This window comes from Oncorhynchus masou, chromosome 13 (assembly GCF_036934945.1).
Source record: "Oncorhynchus masou masou isolate Uvic2021 chromosome 13, UVic_Omas_1.1, whole genome shotgun sequence".
Classification (NCBI taxonomy): Eukaryota; Metazoa; Chordata; class Actinopteri; order Salmoniformes; family Salmonidae; genus Oncorhynchus; species Oncorhynchus masou.
This window is the reverse complement of record NC_088224.1, coordinates 50844872-50866299: the sequence shown is the minus strand read 5'-3', so window position 1 is coordinate 50866299 and position 21428 is coordinate 50844872. Positions and strand designations below refer to the sequence as shown.

The window sequence follows — 21428 nt, the reverse complement described above, 5'->3', positions numbered from 1 at the left end:
GGGTGTGTCTCTGTGTGTGTATGTGTGAGTGGGTGTGTCTCTGTGTGTGTATGTGTGAGTGGGTGTGTCTCTGTGTGTGTATGTGTGAGTGGGTGTGTCTCTGTGTGTGTATGTGTGAGTGGGTGTGTCTCTGTGTGCGTGTGTGTGAGTGGGTGTGTCTCTGTGTGTGTATGTGTGAGTGTGTGTGTTTCTGTGTGTGTATGTGTGTGTGGGTGTGTCTCTGTGTGTGTATTTGTAAATGTGTGTGTATGTGTGAGTGTGTGTGTCTCTGTGTGTGTATGTGTGAGTGGGTGTGTCTCTGTGTGTGTATGTGTGAGTGTGTGTCTCTGTGTGTGTATGTGTGAGTGTGTGTGTCTCTGTGTGTGTATGTGTGAGTGGGTGTGTCTCTGTGTGTGTATGTGTGAGTGGGTGTGTCTCTGTGTGTCTCTGTGTGAGTGGGTGTGTCTCTGTGTGTGTATGTGTGAGTGGATGTGTCTCTGTGTGTGTGTGTTAGTGGGTGTGTAAATGTTTGAGAGTGTTTGAGAGTGTGTGTATGTGGAGAAGGGGGATGGATATGAAGGGAGCTAAATTAAAAAAGAAGAGAACAGAGAGAGAGGGACGCTCCATCCTAGTGGTGTCTCAGCTACTGCCCCACTTCAGCCCTCTCTCGCCCTCATCCCGCTCCTCAACAAAGGGTGGCAGCTCCCTAAACGTGCCGAATTAGCCCATTAGTTCTAGAGGGGTCGAGGTGACACCCCTTCATGTATGTGGTCTGTTCAGCCCACATCTGTTCAGGCCCTGCTAGTGGGCCGCAGGACCCCTGATGGACCCTGGAGGGGCCCGAGACCCCGAATGCGCCCATTTACTGTGTAAGAATTAGTCAAATCACATGCCCCTAAGCCTCCCCTCGCTCCCTATATAGGTCTATGTGTGTGTGTGTGTGTGTTTGTTGTGTGTCTTGCTACTGCTTCGACCCCTATTTTGGTTTCAATGGTAAATCACCAAAGCGGAGTAGGGGACTCCCAAATTTATCCATTTAAAGACCTGTCTGCTTAACGCAAGACACGCATGCACATACACCTCCCTACGCATGCATGGACGCACACACACACACACACACACACACACACACACACACACACACACACACACACACACACACACACACACACACACACACACACACACACACAGGCTGTGAAAACCAGTGTTAGTGTTCCAACTACAGCTAGCTGTACCAATAGCAGTGAGGTATCGCCGCTGCTGCTGCCAAGTTCACCACTCTCCTCTGAAGGGATCTTAAGGAGTGTTTGTTTATTCTGTCATCAATGGTTCCAATAGAGAGAGAGAAAAAAAAGTTTGCAGTGACCTTTAACCCCACTGGGTCCTTAGTGGGTGTTCTGCAAACACGTCCTATTGATGAGGGGCTAAGGAGGGACTAGCGAGCAGAGGTTTATTGGAGTGGAAGCTGATAGCTTAGCTGCGTCCCAAATGGCACCCATAGGGCTCTGGTCGAAAGTAGCGCACCGTGTGAGTAGGGTGCCATTTGGGACACAAGCCTGAATGCAGTAAGAGGAGCTGTGGCAAGTGTAGACGTGTGTGTAGATGGACGTGTGTGTGTGTGCACGCGAACGTCTGTGTGCGTCTTAAGAGATATTTTTTGCGGGCGCGTACGTGCCTTCACATGCGCATGTGTTTGATGTACCCGTATGTGTACGCCATGTGTGTATGTGTGTTTGATGTACCCGTATGTGTACGCCATGTGCGTATGTGTGTTTGTGTACCCGTACACATATACGGTTCTTTCTATAAACCAGGGTACCAGTGAGGATTTCCTACGCTGGACAACGTGTTAAAGCTGTTGATAGTCATTACATTAAGATATAATCCTCTCTATAGTCAATCAAATTCACAAGTTGATTTAAACCCTTTATCGTGGCTGGTGACTCAACGGATTTGTCCAAAATCGTGTGACGTAAATTAGGACTTTTCTGTCCTTGCGTTGATGGCGGTGTAAGTTGTTGTTATAATAAAAGTTAATCGGTTAAATTAGACATTGAGCTTCAACCCAGTAAAAACACTGGATCTAACTGTCGGGCAGTTTTTTTGTATATAGATCTTAGAAATTCAGTGTAACTACGTAACATTTCGTGTCTCCATATGTTACAGGGAGAAAACATTTTCCATGGGCACACAAATCCACAATAATAAATGCGACTGCGGAAACGATTGCTTCTAAACGAAAGAGTCACCTTGCCTTGATACTTAAAACCTAAATCGATACTGTCGTTAACGCGGTTCTTCAATAATTATGCACATTACTTGTTGAATGCGCATTTGGTGTCCAGCTGATGAGTTACGCTGTGATAATTTCACACATCATCGTCTGATCCAGGAAGTAATTTTCCCAATGACAGTCAAGTGACGAACAGCTGTTGCGATGGCGCAAGCGATGCATCAACAGCCCAAGTGCTGGGGAAAAAAGTGTTTGTGAGGAATGTCCAGAATATGTTTGTTATGCCGGGGAACACAGTTGCGCCTGGATCCATGTTGGATCTAATATCTGTAGCCAATTGATGTTGATCATCGGTTGCTCTCTGCTTGATTTACAGCAGGGTCTCGTTGGATTAACAGGGAAAGCATCAAGGTAATGTGTTCATGTTTTCATCTGTTTTTGTGCCTCGGATTTGCACACAGAGTCTAATGTGCGCAATTGGTTAGGATAAACTATTGTGCAACATCCGGCAGGGTAGCCTAGTGGTTAGAGCGTTGGACTAGTATCCGGAAGGTTGCAAGTTCAAACCCCCGAGCTGACAAGGTACAAATCTGTCGTTCTGCCCCTGAACAGGCAGTTAACCCACTGTTCCTAGGCCATCATTGAAAATAATAATTTGTTCTTAACTGACTTGCCTAGTTAAATAAAGGTAAAAATCCAATGCTATTCCTATGAATTATTGTGGATATAATGACACACTATTACCAATATGATCTTGAAATAACATGACAAATACATTTTGTTATCCATGGTACACCTCCAATTTGGCTTGAAGTAGCTTACTAAAACTTGAATTTGTAAGCTCAGAAATGCTAGTACTGGAATAGTACTGAAAATCAAACGTTTACTCAATTTGGTGCTTGAAAAGTCCTTTTAATACTTGTAGCTAATTTCTAAGTTCTCCTGCTCCCTTATAGTTATCAGTGATACACTTTCTGATCCGTTTCTGTGAGAGATGTGGCCACTTTCGTTTGTTTCCCACCGCTTGAAGGATGTTGTACTATTTTTATGCCATAAAGGGGACGACAACATCTAATGCTGACTACAACTTGGCTTTCAATACAAATCCGTCCATTAAAGAAGGAATCTGTTTTTTGGTAACTTTCGCATTATAAAAACAGTGATGGTGAGATGAATGATACCTCGACTCATGGCTATATTATGTGTGCCTGTGTCGGCCACATAGGCTACAGAAAAATGGCCATGCACGCATCCAATCTTTTTAGTCAGGCAATGTCCACATTATCCTCACATGTTTTAGAATGTAATAATCATTTGAATATCAATGTGTTGGCAAGGCCTAAAAAGTCACTATTCTTAAAGTGGTAATGGCCTACTTTTTTTTTGTCAACTTCTTGCATGCTTTTTTTTGGGGGGGGGGGGGTCCCTATATTAGTACAATTGTACAACATTGAGATCCTTGAAAATTACAATTAAGTGCTTGAAAAAGTCCCTGAGAGTCTTTGAATTTGACTTGCAAATGCCTGTGTGAACTCTGCTTCAAGGATGTACAGTCCGACAGTGTTTAAATATTGGTGGAGTATTGGGGCAATTTGTATATATTCACTTTTATTCCTCTAAAATCCTTTTTTACCTCAGTTCCAAACCATTTTGAAATGTTTATCCCAATGTCACACACTGGCCCTACTACTTATATACTGAACAAAAATATAAACACAACATGCAACAATTTCAATGATTTGTGAGTTACAGGTCATATAAATAAATCAGTCAATAGAAATGAATTCATTAGCCATGGGTGGGCCTGGGAGGGCATAGGTCCATCCACTGGGGAGCTAGGCCCAGCCAATCAGAATTCATTTTTTCTCCACAAAAGTGCTTTATTAACAGAAATACTCCTCCGCACCCATCCCCCACCACTTTTATTGTCCCCCAGCATAAGGTGCACCTGTGTAATGATCATGCTGTTGAATCAGCTTCTTGATATGCCACACCTGTCAGGTGGATGGATTATCTTGGCAAAGGAGAACTGCTCACTAACACGGATGTAAACACATTTGAGAGAAACAAGCTTTTTGTGTGCATGGAAAATGTATGGGATCTTTCATTCCAGCTCATGAAACACAGGACCAACACTTTACATGTTGCGTTTATATTTTTGTTCAGTATAGAAAGACCCATATGTGTGTTCACGTGCATGTGTGCATTGACGTGTCTTTCAGAAGGAGGGGTGGAGAGGAGAGAGTAGAATAGAGAGAAGAGAGGCACATGTGTCTTGAGGGGAGTGAGCAACAGAAGCCATTCTAAAAGCCTAATGTTGACACTAGGGATTATAGTGGGCAAAGACACAGAGACACAGGGGAGAAATATCACGCTGCACAGGGCATATGTGGGAACCTGGCTGTCACACACACACACACACACACACACACACACACACACACACACACACACACACACACACACACACACACACACTAGAGCATGTGCACACACATGGACAATGTTTTTTGGGAAAAATAAATCCTCTTGAATTGATTAGATTAGCGTGGGTGTCTGTGTGAGTGATTGAGAGGGGAATAGCTGAAAAAACAAGGGGTGTGTATGAAGCCCCCCCCCCCCACCAGCTCAATGCTCAGGCCAGGCAGGAAGTGACCCATAAACATATCCTTCCAGCTCTTTCATAGGGGGCCAGTGTTGCCCCCCTACTACCCACTCCTCTCCTTACCTACCACCCCCCAGGCCCCAGTGAGCATTAAGCGGGCCAGCGGCCTGCCGAGAGGGCTCATTACAGGCCCGCAGAGCCCACAGAGCCCACAGAGCTCCCGCTCAACAAAGGCCTGAGAGGCTTTAGCCAGGGGATGATCTGCTTTCTACTGACTAGAGAGAGTCCTGGAGTCCATCGAGTGACAAAGAGAGGCACAGAGGGGAGGATGGGAGGAGGAGGGGGAGTGAGGGGTGAGGGTGAGCGGGTGGCTTTAAGGATCTCGGGGGAGGTAGGCGGGAGAGAGAGAGAAAGACTGGCGGGCGCTCAGAGAGGAGAGGAAAGGAGGAGAGAGCAGGGGCTTAAGCGATGACGGGCAGGCGACGACGTCAGAACATTAACATTCACAAACCTCCAACATCTGCTCAAACACACACACTGGAACAAAGACAGAGAGCGAGAGATGGAGGGGGGGGGGGGTAAAAGAGAGGAGGGAGAGAGAGAGAGATGGGAGAAAACAGAGAGCGAGAGAAACAAGTTGAGAGAAAGATGGCATACAGAAGAGTGAGAGAACGGGAGATGGTTTGTTTCTGGACTCTGTCATCATCCTGCATGTGGTTCCATATCAATTAGAGAATCCACTCAGTGGTTAAAAGGGTGAATGGAGTAGAGACAACAGATGCTCCTAATTTACTGACAAATTCATAGATAAACACACGTGAATGGCTCGGCAGACAGACAGACAGACAGACAGACAGACAGACAGAGACAGACAGAGACAGACAGACAGAAGGAGCTAAAGGAATGGGTAAGGACAGGCAATGCTCATTACAGTGACATTAGAATTACAGGGACTAGCTTCTGGTGATCAGTCAGGGCCTGAAGTGCAGAGGGATTCTGGAACAGTCAATGTTTAGTGTGTGTGTGTGTTCTGTTGTGTGTGAGAGAGCGCTTGTGCATGTGTACTTTACCCCAAATATACCAGACCACACCTAAACAGCTAAGAGGATCCAGCCCCCATAATAGACCTGTGTCCCAAATGGCCCCCTATTCTCAATGTATATAGCCCACTATTCTCTATGTACATAGCCCCCTATTCTCTATGCATATAGCCCCCTATTCTCTATGTATACATCCCCCTATTCTCTACGTATACATCCCCCTATTCTCTACGTATATACACCCCTATTCTCTATGTATATACACCCCTATTCTCTATGTATACATCCCCCTATTCTCTATGTATATACACCCCTATTCTCTACGTATATACACCCCTATTCTCTATGTATACATCCCCCTATTCTCTATGTATACATCCCCCTATCCTCTACGTATATACACCCCTATTCTCTACGTGTATACACCCCTATTCTCTACGTATATACACCCCTATTCTCTACGTATATACACCCCTATTCTCTATGTATACATCCCCCTATTCTCTATGTATATAGCCCCCTATTCTCAATGTATACATCCCCATATTATTGATGTATACAGCCCCCTATTCTCTATGTATACATCCCCCTATTCTCTATGTATACATCCCCCTATTCTCTACGTATATACACCCCTATTCTTTACGTATATACACCCCTATTCTCTATGTATACATCCCCCTATTCTCTACGTATATACACCCCTATTCTCTACGTGTATATACACCCCTATTCTCTATGTATACATCCCGCCATTCTCTACGTATATACACCCTTATTCTCTGCGTATATACACCCCTATTCTCTATGTATACATCCCCCGATTCTCTATGTATATACACCCCTATTCTCTATGTATATACACCCCTATTCTCTATGTATATACACCCCTATTCTCTATGTATACATCCCCCTATTCTCTACGTATATACACCCCTATTCTCTATGTATACATCCCCCTATTCTCTATGTATATACACCCCTATTCTCTATGTATATACACCCCTATTCTCTATGTATACATCCCCCTATTCTCTATGTATATACACCCCTATTCTCTATGTATATACACCCCTATTCTCTATGTATACATCCCCCTATTCTCTACGTATATACACCCCTATTCTCTATGTATACATCCCCCTATTCTCTATGTATACATCCCCCTATTCTCTATGTATACATCCCCCTATTCTCTACGTATATACACCCCTATTCTCTACGTATATACACCCCTATTCTCTATGTATATAGCCCCCTATTCTCAATGTATACATCCCCATATTATTGATGTATACAGCCCCCTATTCTCTATGTATACATCCCCCTATTCTCTATGTATACATCCCCCTATTCTCTACATATATTCACCCCTATTCTTTACGTATATACACCCCTATTCTCTATGTATACATCCCCCTATTCTCTATGTTTATACACCCCTATTCTCTACGTATATACACCCCTATTCTCTATGTATACATCCCCCTATTCTCTGCGTATATACACCCCTATTCTCTATGTATACATCCCCCGATTCTCTATGTATATACACCCCTATTCTCTATGTATATACACCCCTATTCTCTATGTATATACACCCCTATTCTCTATGTATACATCCCCCTATTCTCTACGTATATACACCCCTATTCTCTATGTATACATCCCCCTATTCTCTATGTATATACACCCCTATTCTCTATGTATATACACCCCTATTCTCTATGTATACATCCCCCTATTCTCTATGTATATACACCCCTATTCTCTATGTATATACACCCCTATTCTCTATGTATACATCCCCCTATTCTCTATGTATACATCCCCCTATTCTCTACGTATATACACCCCTATTCTCTACGTATATACACCCCTATTCTCTATGTATACATCCCCCTATTCTCTATGTATGTACACCCATATTGTCTACGTATACATCCCCCTATTCTCTATTTATATACACCCCTTTTCTCTATGTATATACACCTATATTCTCTACGAACACATTCCCCTATTCTCTACATATATAGCCCCCTATTCTCTACGTATATACACCCCTATTCTCTATGTATATAGCCCCCTATTCTCTATGTATATAGCCCCCTATTCTCTATGTAAACTCAGCAAAACAAATAAACATCCTCTCACTGTCAACTGGGTTTATTTTCAGAAAATGTGTAAATATTTGTATGAACATAACAAGATTCTACAACTGAGACATAACCTGAACAAGTTCCACAGACATGTGACTAACATAAATGGAATAATGTGTCCCTGAACAGAGGGGGGGGGGGTCAAAATCAAAAGTAACAGTCAGAATCTGGCGTGGCCACCAGCTGCATTAAGTACTGCAGTGAATCTCCTCCTCATGGACTGAACCAGATTTGCCAGTTCTTGCTGTGAGATGTTACCCCACTCTTCCACCAAGGCACCTGCAAGTTCCCAGACATTTCTGGGGGGAATGGTCCTAGCCCTCACCCTCCAATCCAACAGGTCCCAGACGTGCTCAATAGGATTGAGATCCGGGCTCTCGCTGGCCATGGCAGAACACTGACATTCCTGTCTTGCAGGAAATCACGCATAGAACGAGCAATATGGCTGGTGGAATTGTCATGCTGGAGGGTCATGTCAGGATGAGCCTGCAGGAAGGGTACCACATGAGGGAGGAGGATGTCTTCCCTGTAAAGAACAGCATTGAGATTGCCTGCAATGACAACAAGCTAAGTCTGATGATGCTGTGACACACCGCCCCAAACCATGACGGACCCTCCACCTGGTGAGAGAAAACCGTGACTCGTCAGTGAAGAGCACTTTTTGCCAATCCTGTCTGGTCCAGCGATGGTGGGTTTGTGCCCATAGGCAACGTTGTTGCCAGTGATGTCTGGTGAAGGCCGGTGATGTCTGGTGAAGACAGGTTTACAAGCCCTCAGTCCAGCCTCTCTCAGCCTATTGTGGACAGTCTGACCACTGATGGAGGGATTGTGCGTTCCTAGTGTAACTCGGGCAGTTGTTGTTGCCATCCTGTACCTGTCCCGCAGGTGTGATGTTCGGATGTACCGATCCTATGCAGATGTTGTTACACGTGGTTTGCCACTGCAAGGACGATCAAGCATTAAACATTTATGGTAATTTAGCTAGCTAGCTTGCACTTGCTAGCTAATTTGTCCTATTTAGCTAGCTTGCTGTTGCTAGCTAATTTGTCCAGGAATATAAAACATTTTTTTTTTTTACCTGAAATGCACAAGATCCTCTACTCCACCAATTAATCCACACATTAAACGGTCATCTCTCATCCTTCCAGGCCTTAACTTCTCTTGACTTTATATTGCGATTGGCAATTTTCATAAATTAGGTGCATTACCGCCACTGACCTTGTTCATCTTCCGTCACCCACGTGGGTATAACCAATGAGGAAATGGCACGTGGGTACCTGCTTCTATAAACCAATGAGGAAATGGGAGAGGCAGGACTTGCAGCGCAATCTGTGTCAGAAATAGAACTGACTTCTATTTTAGCCCTTGGCAACGCAGACGCTCGTTGGCGCGTGCGAGCAGTGTGGGTGCAATAATCGAATAATATAGATTTCTAAATTTATTTTTCAATATAGATTTCTAGTCAGGCTGTAAGGCACGTTCACGCAGATGAACAGGGACCCTAGGCATCTTTCTTTTGGTGTTTTTCAGAGTCAGTAGAAAGGCCTCTTTAGTGTCCTAAGTTTTCATAACTGTGACCTTAATTGCCTACCGTCTGTAAGCTGTTAGTGTCTTAACGACCGTTCCACAGATGCATGTTCATTAATTGTTTATGGGTCATTGAACATGCATGGGAAACAACCCTTTACGATGACAAAACAACCCTTTACGATATTTGGATTTTTACGAATTAGGGCCGTTTCTTTTTTTGCTGAGTTTATATAGCCCCCTATTCTCTATGTATATATAGGGAAGAGGGTGACATAAGGACGTAGCCCAACTCATTGCAATCCCTCCATGTCATGAACCTGAGCCTAATAGATGTTTCAATCGTTTGAAGGGCGGGTGAACAATCACAGCTAATACACCACCACACATCCTCAATACTGGGACCCAGTGGGCCTGGAGACGGGATAAGAAGTATGGATAGAGCCTGAATGACTAGTCCAACTCCACATCTCAAAGACACATGTATGTGCTATCCCACACATGCACAAACACACATGTACACACGCCCACACACACCCCACAAACTAACCTCCACACACATTAACATTTTAGTCATTTTGCAGAAGCTCTTATCCAGAGCAATTAGGGTTACGTGCCTTGCTCAAGGGCACATCGACAGATTTTTCATCTAGTCAGGTCGGGGATCGGAACCGGCGACCTCTCGGTTACTGGTCCAACACTCTTAACCGCTAGGCTATGTCCAGTGGATCAGCAGTGCAGGTGTCAGAACTGGCCCTACCTCAAGAGACACGGGCAGTATAACAAATGGCACCCTATTCCCTAGTGCACTACTACTAGGGTTCCTGAAGGAAACAGGGTGCCTTTTTGGTCAAAAGTAGTGCACTATATAGGAGTGTGGGGTGCCGTTTGAGGAGCAGCCACTGCCTTGGAAATTAGAGGGATTCATTCGGGGTGAGAAGGAATGGAGGGATTCACAGCCTAAAGTCAAGCATGGCCCAGCTCACAGGATCACCAGGCAGGGCAGGCAGGCAGGCAGGCAGACAGAGAACGAAAGAGAGAGAGAGAGTAAATGAAAGAAGAAACAGAGAGAGATCCAAGATCCTGCCAAATCTGCCGAGGCGTCGGAGGAATGACATCCACATTAGAAATTCAACTAAAAGAGTGCGGCGGCCGGGTTCCTTTCTATTGGGCCATAAAAGGCTTATTACGGATCTGGTTCTGTGGAGAGAAGAGGAAAGCCAGAGACACGGTGGGTGCATTAAACACGCTGTGTGCGCATCTGGCTGTCTGTTATCCGTTCTGCAGCCCAGAGGTGAACTGCACTTAAACCCGGAGTTCTTTTATGAAGGCCCGCTGGCATTATGAGAACATTAGTATCACGTTGAGGGGGGGGGGGTCCTGAGTCTATGATAATATACACACAAGCACACACACACGCACGCACACACCATTATTAGCACATGGCCATGCAGGCGAGGCCAGGGAGACAATAGGAGCCCTGGTATCCACAGATACTCAGGAGTGACGCTCACTGTCAGCCTATGATCTACACACACTCACCAGACACATTTATGGGGCTGGGATGATGATGACATTAAAGTAAATACTGTGGATTCTACAGGTAGAGTAAGTTCATTTCACAGAACAGTATCAAGAAGAGAGAGTTTTGGCCTCCCGGTTGGCGCAGTGTTCTCGGGCACTGTGCCACCAGAGATTCTGGATTCGAGTCCAAGCTCTGTCACAGCTGGCCGTGACCGGGAGGCCCATGGGGCAGCGCACAATTGGCCCAGCGGTGTCCGGGTTAGGGGAGGGTTTGGCCGGGCAGGGATATCCTTGTCTCATCTAGAGACTCCTGTGGCGGGCCAGACGCAGTGCAGATGCTGACCAGGTCGCTCCGACACATTGGTGCGGCTGGCTTCCGGGTTGGATGTGCATTGTGTCAAGAAGCAGTGCGGCTTGGTTGGGTTGTGTTTCGGAGGATGCATGACTCTCGACCTTCGCCTCTCCCGAGTCTGTACGGGAGTTGCAGCGATGAGACAAGACAATTGGATACCACGAAATTGGGGAGAAAAAGTGGGGTTACATTTTTTAAATTTTTTATAAAGAAAATAAAACAGGAATAGGAATCGGAAAAACTCCTGGCCCTCCGTAAAAGACACCCGCGGACACCCATGGAGGTTATCTATTGATTATGCTTTTTACAGGGGGACAAGTCACTAAGTGACTTACAAACTAATTCAGTGGTATTTGCTTTACTAGCCCACCACCACCAGAGTAGTGTTCTAAAATTCCGACCACTTTCCTAAAAATCCCAGAAATCCAGGTTGGAAGATTCTTGGAATCAGAATGCAATAACAAGGAAATCCAACAATCCTCAAAATAACATTTCTGAAAAACATGGTTAAAAGTAGTGCACTATAGGGTGCCATTTGGGAGCCAGACAGGTTGTGTTGCCGTGTCAGTGTCCATATTAACCACAGGCCTCTGATCAGCAGTAGTGACAGTGCCATATAAAGACCAATTACTCAACTCCAGACACTCAACACAGCCACAGCAGCACCATTCATATCCAACGGAAATGAGTAAAGCATGGAGAGACTGGGATGGCGGGCCAGCATTCGTCCTCTCTCTCTCTCGTTTCCTTGCTCTCTCTCTCTCTTCCCCTCGTTTCCTTCCACTCTCTCAATCTTTCTTTCTGCCTCCTCTCTTTCTCACTCCCTCCTCGTATCTACTCCCCTCTTCCCTTATTATATTTTCTCTACTTCCCTTTCTAATCCGCCCTCTCACTCTTTAGTGTCACGTCGCAAAAATACTTCCAATAGTTCCACTGGGTTTGGCCCATGCAGCATACAGCTAGCTCGAGTCTGTCTGTCTGTCTGTCTGTCTGTCTCTCTCTGTCTCTCTCTCTGTCTCTCTCTCTGTCTCTCTCTCTGTCTGTCTGTCTGTCTGGGAATTGGATGTTTAGGATGTCTTTCACAGGCCTGTGCAGCAGAGTGAGGTGGGTGGTTCCGAAATGATGCATGGCTGTCGGCCCCTTTTATATGTTTCTTGTGACGCGCACACACAAACACAAAGTCACACACACAACTAATGGCACGCAGACACAAACACAAAGTCACACACACAACTAATGGCACACTCTCTCTCTAACACACGCACACCTACTCACACACTCTCCCTCTCTTTCTCAAATTAAAAAACAAAGGGCCTGACAACCACACCCCTCAAAAGACAGTGTAATGTATAGCGTATTTGGAAAGTATTCAGACCCCTTGACTTTTTCCACGTTTTGTTACAGCACAGCCTTATTCTAAAATGGATTAAAATGTTTTTTATTTTTTTATTTCCCCTCTCATCAACCTACACACAATACCCCTTAATGGCAAAGCAAAAACATTTTTTTTAGAAATGTTTGCAAATGTATAAAATAAAAAAAAACGGAAACATAACATTAACACAAGTATTCAGACCCTTTACTCAGTACTTTGTTGAAACACCTTTGGCAGCGATTACATCCTTGAGTCTTCTTGGGTATGATGCTACAAGCTTGGTGTTATGACTTCTATGAATGGTGGGTGGAGGAGTCAAGCGCAGAGAGCAGGTAGTTCCGTACCTGGATCTTATATTCCAATGAGAGTGGAAAAACGGACATGCAAAACACAAGGGTGCATGAAACAACCCGTCCAAATAAACAGGACTAAAACTGTCGGGAAAAATAGAGATTCACAATAATCAACCAACAACATAAAACAGAGAACAAGCCCACACAATAACCAGCGGGCCTAGTGCCTTTAAATAGCCTACAAACAAAACTAAACTCAAAACAGGTGTAACCAATTAGACCCAACTAACAGAAACAAAAGGAAAGGGAATCGATGGCAACTAGTAGGCCGGCGACGACGACCACCGAGCGCCGCCCGAACAGGAAGAGGCACCATCTTCGGTGGGATTCGTGACACTTGGCACACCTGTTTTGGGGAGTTTCTCCCATTCTTCACTGCAGATCCTCCCAAACTCTGTCAGATTAGATGGGAGCGTCGCAGCACAGCTATTTTCAGGTCTCTTCAGAGATGTTTGATTGGGTTCAAGTCCGGGCTCTAGCTGGGCCACTCAAGGACATTCAGAGACTTGTGCTGAAGCCACACCTGCATTGTCTTGGCTGTGCTAAAGGTCGTTGTCCTGTTGGAAGGTAAAACCTTCACTCCAGTCTGAGGTCCTGAGGTTTCCTCCAAACGTGATGCTTGCATTCAGGCCAAAGAGTTCAATCTTGGTTTCACCAGACCAGAGAATCTTGTTTCTCATCATCTGAGAGTCCTATAGGTGCCTTTTGGCAAACTCCAAGAGGGCTGTCATGTGCCTTTTACTGAGGAGTGGCCTCCGTCTGGCCACTACCATAAATGCCTGTTTGGTGTAGTCCTGCAGAGATGATTGTCCTTCTGAAAGGTTCTCCCATCTCCACAGAGGAGCTCTGGAGCTCTTTCAGAGTGACCATCAGATTCTTGGTCACCTCCCTGACCAAGACCCTTCTCCCCCAATTACTCAGTTTGGCCAGGCGGCCAGCTCTAGGAAGAGCTTATACCATTTAAGAAGAATGGTGGAGGCCACTGTGTTCTTGGGGACCTTCAATGCTGCAGACATTTTTTGGTACCCTTCCTCAGATCTGTGCCTCGACACAGTCTCAGAGCTCTAAGGACAATTCCTTGGACCTCATGGCATGGTTTTTGCTCTGACATTCACTGTCAAATGAGGGACCTTATATAGACAGGTGTGTGCCTTTCCAAATCATGTCCAATCAATTGAATTTACCACAGGTGGACCCCAATCACCTGTTTTCACTTTGTCATTATAGGATGTTGTGTGTAGATTGATGAGGAATTTGGATGACATTTTATTTAATCCATTTTAGAATAAGGCTGTAACATACATTTTGGGGGGGGAGTCAAGGGGTCTGAGTACTTTCCTAATGCACTGTATACACAGCTCAGATGATGAAATATGCGTGTTTGAAAGGCGCTCGCCTACAGTAAGAACATGGGCCTGAAGAAGTGGGGAGAAATGGAGACCGGGCGGCTAGTCTGATGCGTATGGGGTGTGTGTGTGTGTATGGGAGGTGTATGTGTGTGTATGGGGGGTCCCGTGTGGCTCAGTTGTTAGAGCATGGCGCTTGCAATGCCAGGGTTGTATGAATCTATGTACTCACTACTGTAACACACTGATAAATGACTACAATGCAATTATCTGCACAGGAGCCAATACTGTCCTGTGATCAGCCATAAGCAGTGTGTTTCTTGTATACATGACAGGTTGTCTGTGTAAGGACTGTCCTAGGATCAGCCATTAGCAGTGTGTTTCTTGTATACATGACAGGTTGTCTGTGTGAGGACTGCACTAGAATCAGCCACTAACCTGCAACACCAGCTGGAGTTGAGCCTTGGCCTGTTCTGCAGGTGTCTGCAAGAGAGGGGAGAAAGAACCTTCAGTATCACACTGGATAGCTTTAACATTTTATTAGGTATTTTTATTTGTTCCTTACTATTATTTTTCAAGTATGGGACAATATAGGATATTCAATTAATACGGGGGGAAAATTGTGTTACATTTTTTCTATATCTGAAATATACCCTGGAGTGAGCATTTAACATTTAACTTGCCTTATGTATAAATAGCTTGTTTCAGTCATGTGGTTATTACTTATTTGGAGTACAATGACTACACCCCTATGGACCTTGGAACTCGACAGAGGAGCATTATCTGTGGGTTTCAGGCGAGAGTCAACAGATGTGTGTGTGTGTGTGTGGACACTGATACTGCGACTTGTATGCTCTAGTCGGCTGGCCCTCGCTACATATTCGTCGCCATTTTGCAGGTCACAGTGGACACACTGTGGAACCAAAAATCATCAAAACTATGAAAAAACACATATGTAGTCATGAAGTAACCAAGAAAGTCTTAAACGAATGGCATTCTCTCAACCAGCTTCATGAGGAAGTCTTTTCCAGCAGTCTTGAACTGAGCACTTGTTGGCTGCTTTTCCTTCACTCTGCAGTCCAACTCATCCCAAACCATCTCAATTGGGTTGAGGTCGGGTGATTGTGGAGGCCAGGTCATCTGATGTAGCACTCCATCACTCTCCTTGGTCAAATATACCTTACACAGCCTGGAGGTGTGTTGGGTCATTGTCCTGCTAAAAAACAAATGATAGTCCCACTAAGCTCAAACCAGATGGGATGGCGTACCGCTGCAGAATGCTGTGATAGCCATGCTGGTTAAGTGTGCCTTGAATTCTAAATAAATCACAGACAGTGTCACCAGCAAAGCACCATCACACCTCCTCCTCCATGCTTCACGGTGGAAACCACACATGCAGAGGTCATCCGTTCACCTACTCTGTGTCTCGCAAAGACACGGTGGTTGGAACCAAAAATGTCAAATTTGGATTCATCAGACCAAATGACAGATTTCCACAGGTCTGATGTTCATTGCTCGTGTTTCTTGGTCCAAACAAGTCTCTTCTTCTTATTGGTGTCTTTTAGTAGTGTTTTGTTTTTGCAGCAATTCGACCATGAAGACCTGATTCACACAGTCTCCTCTGAACAGTTGATGTGGAGATGTGTCTGTTACTTGAACTCTGTGAATCATTTATTTGGGCTGCAATTTCTGAGGCTGGTAACTCTAATGAACTTATCCTCTGCAGCAGAGGTGACTCTGGGTTTTCCTTTCCTGTGGCGGTCCTCGTGAGAGCCTGTTCCATCATAGAGCTTGATTTGTTTTTTGCGACTGCACTTGAAGAAACATTCTTGAAATGTTCCAGATTGACTGTCCTTCATGTCTTAAAGTAACGACGGACCGTCATTTCTCTTTGCTTATTTGAGCTGGTCGTTTTGATACAAAGGCCATTTGGTTTTAGACTGTCCCTTCACATTAAAAATAAAAATGTGTATTGTATGAAACTATTGCATTCCATTGGCTGTGTAGTAGAATGTTGACTTGATATGTCGGTTTGTGTTTATAGGCATGTCTGGTTGTGTGCATCGTTTAGGCCTACTTTGTGTCTTGGCCAGTATAGCTCTCTCATTCGCTCTCTCTCTCTTTTTGTCTCTCTTTCTGTCTCGCTCTCTCTCTTTCCCCCGCTGTCTCTCTTTCTCTCTCCCGCTGTCTCTCTTTCTCTCTCCCACTCTCTCTCTGTCAGTATCTCTGTTCTCCTGGCCATCAAGCCACTTTGATTGGAACTCGACTGGAATAGTTGCCGCGCGGTGCCAAACCATGGGCTTTCTTGGCACGGGCACCATTTTCGTCATTTGACATGTTTATTTAACCGTTATATAACGCTTGCCATTTGTCACGTTACGAAACAAACAGGGGCCGGGCTTTTCTTCATATCATTTCTCTTTTCTTGTCTCCCCCGTGTGTAAACACATATGGTGTTATATGGCAGAAGCCTGGGGGGGCAGTGTAAGCAACTGCAAATGTAATTAGGGGGGGGGGGGGGGGTACATTTCATAATAAACTGTAACTAAGATGATTGCAATGCGCCACTATTATCCGGGACCACTTAAGCTCTGTGATGTTTCTGCCGACTGTTTGTTATACATCAAGACGGAGTGTTATTGTAATCACTGTTGCACTGGATGGTGAGAGGGGGGCCTCGACCAGGCTAACGTTATACTTGTTTTAGTATCGTGGCAAGGAAACAAAACACAAAGCGAATGTAACTTCTTTAGGAAAACAAACGGTATGGTGCCATCCAAAGTCACATTTATTTCCCAAGCTATATAGCGCACACTATTTTACGACATACAGTAGGTTTTTAAAGGACCGAAGAGTTTGGTCTGCTTCGTTGTTTTCGTTTTTTTTGCCCCAAACTTTTTTTGTTGTTGCAACACTGGTATCGTCACAGCCCTTGTGTGTGTGCTGGGAGGTGTGACTCTGGGTATGCGTATCTGTGCGCGCCCTTGTATGTGTGTGAGGGCCCTGGGTGTTCTCCTGTCACTCAGTCATCTCTCCCAGTCTGATTGATAATTACAGCTGTCTGACAGTCCCCAGTCCTACTGAGTTTGATCCGCACTGTCACCTCCACCAACGGGAACAAAACCCTGCACCCCGCCACTCTCAAAGACCCACTCGGCGACGAACCCATGTTTTTTAAAAGGTGGGGAATATGATGTGTCTTTATATCAAGCGGTGGGGGAGGTTAGACGGAAAGAAAGGCGAGGTTGACGTGTTTGTCATCTAAGACACAGCCGAGTGACACTTTTACATTAAAGGGGGTCATTATATTTTCCCGGCTGCCACGAAAAGTGACGTTTTTACGAAGTGACAAGTTTACAGTTTGATAAATCAAATTTATGCGGGATGAGGCGGGCTGTCAGCGGTGGGGCCCGCGCCTCCCTCGCCATCTAAATGATACTCCCAGGCACCACATTCAAATTTCATCCCATTAGCATTTAATTTCTCCTCTAATCCTACAGTGTGTGTATGCGTGCGTGTGCCTTGCTTCCTAGAGAGCAATCGCAATCTGAGGCGGCGGCCCGGGCTGTATAACGCTTCCACCCCGATGACTATCATTCTTCCTTGACAATTAAGACTCCTCAAATCTAATAGCAGAGATATTGGAATTACACCCGGGCCTTTTGAGGCATGTCAAAACGCTGCTCAGCCCTCCTCCCGATACAGCTGTCAAATCAGTAGGCGAACACTCACACGCACACACCTATGCATACGTAAGCACACACACGCACCCACAGGTGTGCTGACGTTCACATTCACACGCACGCACACACACACTACAGGACAGAGCTATCATGACTCTTTATCTCTCATCCCACTTAAATGTGCTCTGTTTTCCGTCTCTCGAAAGACTTGTTGCTGGTGCCTTTTATTTCATGTTTTCTTTCATACCCCTTGAGTGCGTCGCTTTTCAGAGAGAGAAAAGTGTTGTTGTTTTTTTTGGTGGTGCTGCAAATGCTCTGCCCCCTGTGTGCTGCTCTGTTGACTCTCGTCTGAAACACACACGCGCAAGCACGCACTCACTCACTCACTCACTCACTCACACACACTCATTCACACACTCACACACTCATTCACACACTCACACACACACTCACACACAAACACAAAACCCCCCACATATAGATAATCACCACATTAAACACATCAATAGAATCCTATATAGAAACACTTGCAACACTTTTTTCCCCACCCCTTGTCATGTGAACACCTGGATTAGATGTATAGGCGTCATTTAGACTTAGTTCAGGTTTTCGTTACTTTAGGGCTCGAGGTACAGCTAACAACCACTTTAGACAGCTACTGCATGTTGAACAACAACAAAAATGTGTCTTCAACATCAAATAAAGCCTATAGATAGCGTGTTGGTGTGAGGGCAGGGAGGAGGATGGTGTGTGTGTACTTGCGCCTGTGTACGACAGGTGTCGGGGCCTAAATGAGGACCTGGTAGAGGCCTCTCTCTCTCTGCTGCTCCTCCAACCTCCCTCCCTCTAGTCCATTATCTCCACACACAGAAGACACTGATCCGCTCGGCAGCCTAAGCCAATTACACACACACTCATCATCAGGTTCACGTGCCATCAGGTTTGCACCTCTCGCCCCAAAGTTGTCTCTCTCTCTCTCCCTCCCTCTCTAGGTCTGTCTGGCGTGAGGCCCTCTCTTAGTCACAGCAATGGGGATTTCTCTCCATGGTCTCACCGGATCATCTGGCTGACCGTAGACAGACAGTGCAAGGTCCTTTATCCCTCCCTAAATTCCCACTACCTCCCCTCGCTCTTCTTCAATCCCACCCCTCTCTCTTCCACCCTATCCTTCCCCTCTCCATGCAACAACACTCCTTTCACTTCTTCTACCCCTCCCCTATTTATCTCTCTGTTCCTCTCACCCATAGACAATTATTCAGTCTCATAGCAAATCGACCAGACGGCCAAAAACTACCAGGTAGAATCTCAACTGGTACCCTATTTCCTATGTAGTGCACTACTTTTGATCACGGGTGCCATTTGGGACTCATGGCATGACCTTACATTTACATTTTAGTCAGTTAGCAGACCAGAGTGTTTAAGTGCCTTGGCACATCAACAGATTGTTCACTTAGTTGGCTTGGGGATTTGAACCAGTGACCTTTCGGTTACTGGCCCAATGCTCTTAACCACTAGGTTACCTGCCGCCCCATGCGTCTTGGCATGAGTCTTGTGCGAACACCTCAAGCTTTTAAGGTCACTAGATTGTTAGGTCTTCAGTTCACACAGTTTACTCAAAAGACATAATCCAAATCTGAATATTATTATACTATAATATTATTCTTCCACTTTATATATTTTACTGTATGTACAGGTAAATAATGGAAACACTTGAGTACCAGTTTATAGCAGGTGCTTCCAGACAGGTGTGGTTCCTGAGTTAATTAAGCAAATTAGCATCCCATCATGCTTAGGGTCATGTATAAAAATGCCGGGCAGGCCATTATTTTAGCTACCATGGCTATGTCACCATAGGATGGCAATGCCCCCATCCACAGGGCATGAGTGGTCACTGAATGGTTTGATGAGCATTCAACATATTTAAACCATATGCCATGGACTCTACAAGGTGTCGAAAGAATTCCACAGGGATGCTGGTCCATGTTGACTCCAATGCTTCCCACAGTTGTGCCAAGTTGGCTAGATGTCCTTTGTGTGGTGGAACATTCTTGATACAGACGGGAAAATGTTGAGCGTGAAAAACCCTGTGGCGTTGGAGATCGTGGCACACCCGAAACGGTGCACCTGGCACCTACTACCTCACCCCGTTCAAAGGCACTTCAATCGTTCGTCTCCCCCTTTCACCCTCAATGGCGCACACACACACAATCCATGTCTCAATTGTCTCAAGGCTTAAAAATCCTTCCTGTCTCCTCCCCTTCATCTACATTTATTAAAGTGGATTCAACAAGTGACATCAATAAGGGATCATAGCTTTCACCTGGACTCACCAGGTCAGTCTAGGTCATGGAAAGAGCAGGTGTTCATAATGTTTTGATCACTCAGTGTATACATCAGGACCACCTTTCTCTATCTTTGGCCAGTCTGTTTTTAGACTTTTGGGACTATTTCAGTGGTTCCATTGTACTCGCCAGGCAAACTTAAACAGCTGGGTTACCACAAACCGTCTTGCCCTTCTTCCCTATCCACTCAGCCATCAAGGTTAGACTCTCTCTCTCGCGCTCCCTCTCTCGTTCTCCCCCTCCCTCCCCCTCCGGTAACGGAGAGACACCTCCACCGCCAGTCCAGTCTGCCACACCACCTCCTCTGTCTCCCTCTGTCAGTCCTTTTTATTAGACGATATTTAATTCCAGCCATTCCACTTGGCAGGGGAAAGAGTGGAGTGAGAGAGGGAGAGAGGGCGGGGGGGCAGGGGGGACGGGCTGGTCTTGATTAGTTGAGTACTGGAGTCAGCAGAAGTCATAACCTATCACACCCCACCTTCCCTTCGACAGGCCCGAGAAGAGAGGAGAGGAAAGAGGGAGGGGAAGAGAAGAAAAGAAGAGACGACCACTTTATCTCAACCACACTAGCACCTCCAAACCACCTGATGATGACACATAATCTAATACCGGACTACATGTGTCCATAACACACACACAACAAGCCCACGCGTACACAATCACTAGAACATACCTGCCCATTGTATACACACTCGGGCGTCCTGCATTTATCTCCTGTTTTGTTTCTCTCCATTTTCTTCCTTCTCTTCTGTTGTGCAGTTGCCTATTTGTGAATCAATCAGACCTATTGTTGTATTCCTGATGCGTGTATTAATGTATTATTTTTGCCCGGTTTTTAAGTATTTAAATATTGTGAGTATGTTTGACACATAACCACAAATTCACGTAGTCTACAGTTAGGATGTAA

At 45.3% G+C, this 21428-nt stretch overlaps 1 long non-coding RNA gene across 5 annotated transcripts in view; it reads right to left on the bottom strand.

Moving 5' to 3' along the window:
• Positions 1–21428, bottom strand: part of LOC135552513 (uncharacterized) — a 184374-nt gene that overhangs the window by 57165 nt on the left and 105781 nt on the right. For all 5 annotated transcript variants that reach the window (XR_010457466.1, XR_010457465.1, XR_010457464.1 and 2 more), the window contains one exon: positions 14935–14979. This is a non-coding gene — a long non-coding RNA (uncharacterized LOC135552513). The remainder of the gene's footprint in view (positions 1–14934; positions 14980–21428) is intronic.